The sequence below is a fragment of the Propithecus coquereli genome, unplaced genomic scaffold (genome assembly GCF_000956105.1).
Source record: "Propithecus coquereli isolate 6110/MARCELLA unplaced genomic scaffold, Pcoq_1.0 Scaffold557, whole genome shotgun sequence".
NCBI lineage: Eukaryota > Metazoa > Chordata > Mammalia > Primates > Indriidae > Propithecus > Propithecus coquereli.
The window spans coordinates 1,227,725-1,234,740 of NW_012151474.1; the positions used below are offsets into that span (position 1 = coordinate 1,227,725).

The 7,016-nt window shown below is 66.9% G+C and overlaps 1 protein-coding gene across 1 annotated transcript in view; it reads left to right on the plus strand.

Moving 5' to 3' along the window:
• The window catches only part of ZFPM1 (zinc finger protein, FOG family member 1), a 70,601-nt gene that overhangs the window by 1,531 nt on the left and 62,054 nt on the right, over positions 1-7,016 (plus strand). The window lies entirely within an intron of this gene.

A 7,016-nucleotide genomic window follows, 5' to 3' on the forward strand; every position in this document is an offset into this window, starting at 1 on the left:
GCGTTTGAGCCGGGAGCGGGAGGGGAGGGGCGGACCCAAGTCTCAGCCGTGCGGACAGCCAGGCTCACTGGGAACCCCGTCCCGGGGGAGGCCCCGGGTACTCGGGTGGACGGGGACGCCACGTGCGCACAGAGAGGTCACACAGGTGACTGTTGTCCAACAGCTCCCACTCCTGGATCCCAAAGCCTGGCCGAACCCGCTTGGGGAGACGGGACGGAAGAGCAGAGGCTGCCTCGGGCCAGCTGGAGGAGACGCCCGGCACGGCCGGCCACGGAGGGGACCGCGGGTGGCAGCAGGAGGAGGGCAGCCAAGGGGTGAGCGGGGGGACCCAGGCACACCCCCTCAGGAGCGGGCGCGGACGCCGCACTGGAAAACTCGTCCTAAAGCAGCCTGTCAGCGTTACGGGGCCACAGACGCCTGCGAGCAGCCGGTCCCCCGGCAGGCGTGGGCACCTGAGCTCACAGGGCGGGAAGACGCAGGGGACCAGACGCCGCCAGGAAGGGGCTGCGTCCTTGTAACTCTGGGGCGGCCAAGGTCGGGGTCCTTGGAGTGCCCCCAGGAGGCGAACGGACTTGGAGGCCCCCCGCGGGGAGCGCATCCTGCCCACATCACCTGCCCACGTGTGAGCCCTGGAGATGCAGCCGCGGCCAGGCCCCCGTAGCCCTCCTGTCTCCCCTTCCAGCGGGTGGGCGGCGAGCAGCCACTGCACGTCCCAGCCGGGAATCTGGGTGTGGAGGACGCCCAGGGCCTGCCCTCAGGGCCACAGTCCCCAATCCACTGGGGGGTGGCACCCCGGGACAGCTGCACTGAGACCCACGGCTGTCTCCCTCCAGCCTGTGCTGCACCTGGACGCCTGAGGCCACAGCACCTTTGCTCAGTGCGGTGTCGCTGACAGGCAGAGTGGCCTGGTGGGCTGCAGCTCAAGGCCACTGCTCCCGCCACCCTTGGGGCCCCGGCAGAGAGAGGAGGAAAGAGGGTCCTCCTCAGGCCCAGGGTCGGCTGGGGGTGTGCAACCTGCCCCGTGGCCCGCACCGCCCGGGAGACACCCAGGCCGTGTCCGCAGCCCAGGGAGGAGGGCGGGCGCGTTCTGACAGCGGGATGAGGCACCGGGCCCAGCGGGGCTCTGGGCTGGTCTCTGCCCTCTGAGCCTCAGTTTCCCCACCCGTCACCAAAACCCTCCCAGCGCTGACACTGGGCGGCTCCCTCTGTGGCCCCCTGGACCGGGCTGGCTCTCACACGCCCAGGCTGTTTCTCCATCTGTAAAATGGCTCCGCGAGATCTCCCAGGACTGCCGTGGGACGGCGTCTGCGAGCGGCTGGGCTCGCCCTGGCAACGGCCCCTCTCGGCTCAGAGAGCGGACGCCGCGGGCTGGGGCCTTCCACGCTGGTCTGCGAGGCTCCCCCGGGGAAAAGCCACACAGTGCGTCCCTGTCCCCAGGGCCCCACGTGGCGGGGTCCTGACACATTTCTGACTTGGTCTCCTACCCGTGTCCCAGGTGTCTCTGGCTGCTCGACACACCACGCCAACACTCAGCGGCCTAGAGCAACCCTCCTACCTTTTGCTCACAAATCTACAGCCTGGGCAGGGCGGGGCGGGGAGAGCTGGTCGGGGCTTGGCCGGGCAGCTCCTTCTTCTGGCCTGGCCGGGTCAGGAAGGGCTGAGCTGGAGCCCACAGCCTGCCACCCTCAGCCTGGACTGCCCCCCGGGTTTCTAGGGGTCCCCGCTCTCTCCTTCCAGGTCTACTCAAGTGTCAGCCTCTCTGCGGGGTCTCCCCTAGGCCCCCTGCAAGGTGGCGGCCCCCGCCCCAGCGCCCCTCCCCTCCCCCGCTGTATTTCTGGCGTGACACCCCTTCTGTGCGTCCACACGGGGTCACCCCACCTCCCTCCCTCCAGACGCTGCGCAGTGACAAGCGTGTGTCGCTCGCTGTGGCATCTCAGTGCGGGAGTGGGGGCTCCGTGATGCTGGAAGAGCAGGGACGAGGGGAGGGAGGGGAAGGAGGCAAGTCTGTGGGATGTCACCCGCACGACCCCAGTCTCAGAGATGAGGAAATGTCCGGATGATGTTTCCTGTCTGCGCCTGGTGTCACCGTGCCTGGCTGGGTCAGGGGGACACACCAGGGCAGTGCATGCAAGAGTCGCTCTCAGCTGACCCGAGGACGGTCCCCAGGCAGGAGCCGGTGTCACTGGCTGTCAGAGGGCGGAGGACCGTGAGGCTGAGAGCGGGGGGCTTGTCCAGCGGGTCCCGGGCCGAGCCCTCTTCTTGCTGTCCTCAGACATCTGGGTGACGGGTGGCGGGACGGCACGGGTCCCCCGCTGGGGACGGGGGCTGCCTAAGCCCTGGCTCCAAAGCCACAGCCAGCCAGTGGCCAAGGGGCTGCCGTGGCATCAGCCGCCCGCGGGGGTGGCCCAGGCAGCATCTGGGAGCCCGCAGAGCCGCCCCTCCCACGGGCAGCCTCGCAGCTCCCCGCTTAATTTACGTTGACATCCTCGCTGCCGTCTGACCTCCTCATGGAGTCACGTGGCGCTTAAAACTCATTATCCCTCCACTGAAACAGGAAGTTAATTAAACCCTTCGCAGAGCCGGCGTTCACAAATGTCAGGCTGGTCCCCGGGCACAGCTGCCCGGCAGCTCTAGGCCTGGGATGACCAGAGGCAGGAGAGGTGAGGCCTGGCCAGAGAGGGGCCATGGGACAGGTCCTGGCCCCTTCCCCAGACGCAGCCACCAGTGTCCACGCCAGACCCGAGCAGTGCATTTCCTAGGGCAAATCCAGCTCTGCCGCTTACCTGCTGTGTGGCTTTGAGCAAGTGACTTCACCTCTCTGAGTCTCAGTTTACTCATCTGCCTAATGGGAGTTCTAACAGTTCCTTCCTCAGAGAGCTGCTGTGAGCAGACAATGGGTTGACATGTTCACGCTCAGCCAGGCTTGTCCACGATGTCGCTCCCGGCACTGCTGGTGTAAGATGACCGAGCGCTGAGTGCTGAGGAGAGGGCACCGGGGCCCTGCCCCGCAAGGTGGAACAGAGAGGCCTCATGCAGCCCGGGCAGTCAGGGGGCGCCCTCAGGAGGGGTGAGCAGCCCGGCCAGGCAACGGGAAGGAAGGGTGCACCTGGCAGCCCCAAACAGCCTGTGCAAAGGCCCCGTGGCCACAAGACATCTGCATTCACGCACATGGAGGTTCAGAGATTAAGGGAGGTCAGGGCAGGGCCTGAGATCACCAGAGATGGCCCCAGGAAGGTCCCCTGGCTACCACCTGCGGGGGGACCAGCTAGGGTGGGGCGCAGTGGGCCGGCAGTGTCTCAGGGCATCTCAGAGCCACAAGGACTTAACATCACCGACCCTGTGGGGGCTGGCTGTGGGGTGCAGCTGTGGAGAAGTCGGGTGCAACCTCGGTGCAGAGGCCTCGTCTGGCCAGGCCTCAGGGTGCACCCCCAGTCTGTGGCAGCCCCGGCATTCTTGGCCCCACCTCCCAGCCCTCCCAGCGTCTGCACCTGCTCTTCCCTCAGCCCGGAACGCCCTTCTCCCATCACGCTTCCTTGACTAGCCTCTCCTTCCATAAGGTCCAGCCAAAGTTTCTGGAACATTCTATGGCTCCCGGAGTCATAGCCCAACAGCCAGTGAGAGGCCTCGCACATAGGAGGTGCCATAGTGAGCCCCCGTCCCAGGCCCCGGGGCCCTCCTGGCCTGGGGCAGCGTGGCGCACGCCCACGGGGAGCCAGGCCCACCCTGCCACACGCGGGCAGAGGGCAGAGTCAGAGCCCGGACGCAAGGGGGCCTGAGCGTCCATCCCACCGTCCTCACGACTGAGGGGCAGGACCAGAGACGTCCAGAACTTGCCCAGGGTCAGCGCCCAGAGGCAGGGCCAGGATCAAACCCAGCCCCCAGCCAGGGCTAGAGACCCGGGCTCTGGACTGTGCCTTCCTGGGGTGACACCCTAGCCCTGCCACGTCCAAGCTGCAGGCCCCTGAAGAGTACCTGGGCCACTCTGAACCTCGGTCTCTGCCTCTGTAATATGGGGTGATGGGAGCCCCCACCCCAGGGGGTTGTAAAGATCACATGGACCTGGCGCAGCTCGGAAGTGTCACGTCAGCGTCGGTGCCGGTGTGGCCGCCACTGCGCAGGCGCCCGGATGCAGAGCCAAGCACTGCGGTGGGGCCAGGCAGGGGGAGGGGAGGCTGGGGAGGGTGGGGAGCCCCTTAGGCCATGCCAGAGCGCCTCCTCCCTTGCCCCCAACTGTAGGCCAACGGACGACCCAGAGGAGAACCTCCCCCAAAACAGAACCCAGAGGCAGGGGCGGGGCCCAGAGCCCAGACCCTGGGACTCTGGGGACAGGAGGAATTGTGAGCACGTTTGCTCACACCTCTCCCCCGGGGACGCCCCGGCCTTGCGCACCCCCACTGCTCGGACCCCAGAAACCTCCCCTTCAGGCCGAGGTCGCTCTCAGGGGAGAGGGGATCTGTGGGCCACCACCAAGACAGCACTTCTTACGCGTCCCCACTCTGCCGCTTCCTGCCTGGGGGACCCTGGCGGGCACAGCCGTCAGAGATCCACACAGGGTGCCACGAGAGAACACAGCCAGCCCAGGAGAAGCGCCCAGGAAACACGGGCGACGATGGTGACAGGGCCCTGCAGTGGGCACCCAGGACAGGACTATCCACAGAGGACTTCCCCGGGCCGGGCACCCTGGGCACCTCCCAGGGAGGAATCGGGGGAGCTGCTGCAGGCCCGGGACCCGGCGGCTCAGAGCCAGCAAGCAGGAGACAGACACCCCCACCGAGGTCTAGGAGCCCGGGGCGGGGGCAGAGCCGCACGCGGGCTAAACGCAATTGCCCTCCTCCCCTGGTGACTTGGGGTGTGAATCCTGGCTCGCCCCGCGGACACGCAGGGGCCTTGGCACACCCTAGGGCAGAGGTGCCCGGTGCTCCTCTCCCACCTGAGCAGGGCCTCCCGCGGGCCCCTCCTGGACGCCAGCTCCCCCGAAAAGCCTTCCCCGGCCTCCGGGGCACAGGGGCTCACTCCAGTTCTGGGCTCCCCCAGGCCTAGACTGCGTTTCCGGTTCCCCTCGCCTCAGTTTACTGTCCCGGTCAGCAGACCCCCCCGAGGTGCAGTGGTGTGTGCCAGGTCCCACGGCATCACCGCGGGGCGTCGGCAAGTCCCTGCGCTCCTGAGCCGCGGTTCCCTGATCCGTGATGACACTCGGCCTGGGGGGCAGGCAGGGAGACCCAACGTGCTCCCAAAACAGCCCTGGCTCAGCTCGGCCGTGGGGTTCAGGGGCCTGTGCCGGGGCGGGGGGACCCCAGCTTGGCTTAACACTCTGACGTCGATGCCCTCGAATTCTTAAGTTCCGAGCAAGGCACTCCACATTTTCCTTTCACTCTGCACTGGGCCCCACATGGCGGCCTTAGTTGCGGGGTGATCGGGGTGTCCCACTTTCCCCCAGGGCCTATCTTACGCTTACGTGGGATCACAGAAACAAACCGGGTCGCGCAAAAGAGAGGCCAAAGTGACACCCGTCTTCTCCTGCAGCCTAGACGGACGTCACTAATGTAGGGTCGGGCCCCCTTTCTCCCGCTGACCCGCAGAGCCCACCTGAGCACAGGTCGCCAGCCTCTCCAGCCTGGGTGCCGCTCGCTGTGCAAGGAGCCTCAGACCCGGCACAGGTGCCAGCTCAAGGCCACCTGCTCCCAGGTGCCCATCTGTAAGGTGGCCTCCCTTTGGGAAGGAGGGAAGGCCCAGTGGGAAACCCAGACAGGTAGGGTGCCTCGCAGTTGGCAAACACTTTGGGGGCCCTGGACCGAGTGACCCAATCAGATGGGGCCACCCTCCCCAGAGAGCAGCTATGGGAGGGCTGGGCCCCCCGGCCCTGGGCAGAGAGCAACAGGAGGGGGCAGTGCCCTGTGACCCTGGGCCCAACTCCTGCCTCTTGGCCCCAGAGCTCCTGTCTGTGCAACAGGTGGGGGACCCAGGGGCAGACATCACCCCCCCATCCTGTCTGCCACTCTCCTGCACAGTGGCCTTCCCTGAGGGTGGCGGCAGGGGCAGGGAGAGAGCCCAGGCTCTGGGGGTGTCCCTCCCCTTCTCCTGGCCCATGCAGCCGGGCACAGGGCACAGAAGTCGGAATGAGATGAGGTCTCAGCAGAGCACACAGCACTCAGCAAGCCTTGGCATGTGACGTTGTCGGTGATGGTTGTATGATGTGATCATTATCTGTCACCGGGTGGGTGGGGCACAGGCGTCTCCCCTGCGAAGGCCTTCCTGTTAGCCCTGGGCCCCGCTAACTGCTTGTTTCTCAGGAATATGGGGGTGGGGGGGGGTGGGGGACGGGAATCAAACGCAGGTGGAGAATATTAAAAGAAATTGATACGGTTCAGCTGGGGGAGACCGGGCGGGAGGATCCCAGGCCCCAGGGAGCTGAGACCGCACCATTGCACCGCAGCCTGGGCAGCAAAGCGGGACCCCATCTCTAAAAACATAGGATAAAATTATAATACCACCCAGCTGGGGGTGGCGGACGGCTGTCCTCAATCCGTGTGACCTTGAGCTAGAACCTGATCCACAATCTTCTGCCTGGAAAATGAGGGGGCCCCTGGGAGCCCCTGAACATACCCCATTTCCGGGACTGGAGCAGTGCAGCCTGCAGGGAAGCCCCGGTGCAGAGCCCATCCCATACCCGAGGCCGGCCCAGGCCCGGGCTTCCGGACGGGCCCCCCCAACCCCGGGCGTGTAGCACAGGTGGAGCGGGCGGCCCAGCCCAGCGGTCCGGGACGGGGCCTAGTCCCTGGGGGCGGGGTTACAGAGCGGAGAGGCGTGGCCTCGGGGGCCCAAAGAGGTCGGGTCAGCTGTGGGGGGGGGAGCTGGCTCCGAGGGGCGGGGCCCGGGGGGCCTGGACCCTGGCGGGACGCGGTGCCGCGCGGCAGCTGGACGGAGCAGGTCGCCTACTCTCAGCTGGGCTGGGGACACAGCCTCAGGGCCGGAGCGGAGGGGAGGAGGCTGTAGGCCTGCCCGGGGCGGGGGCGGGG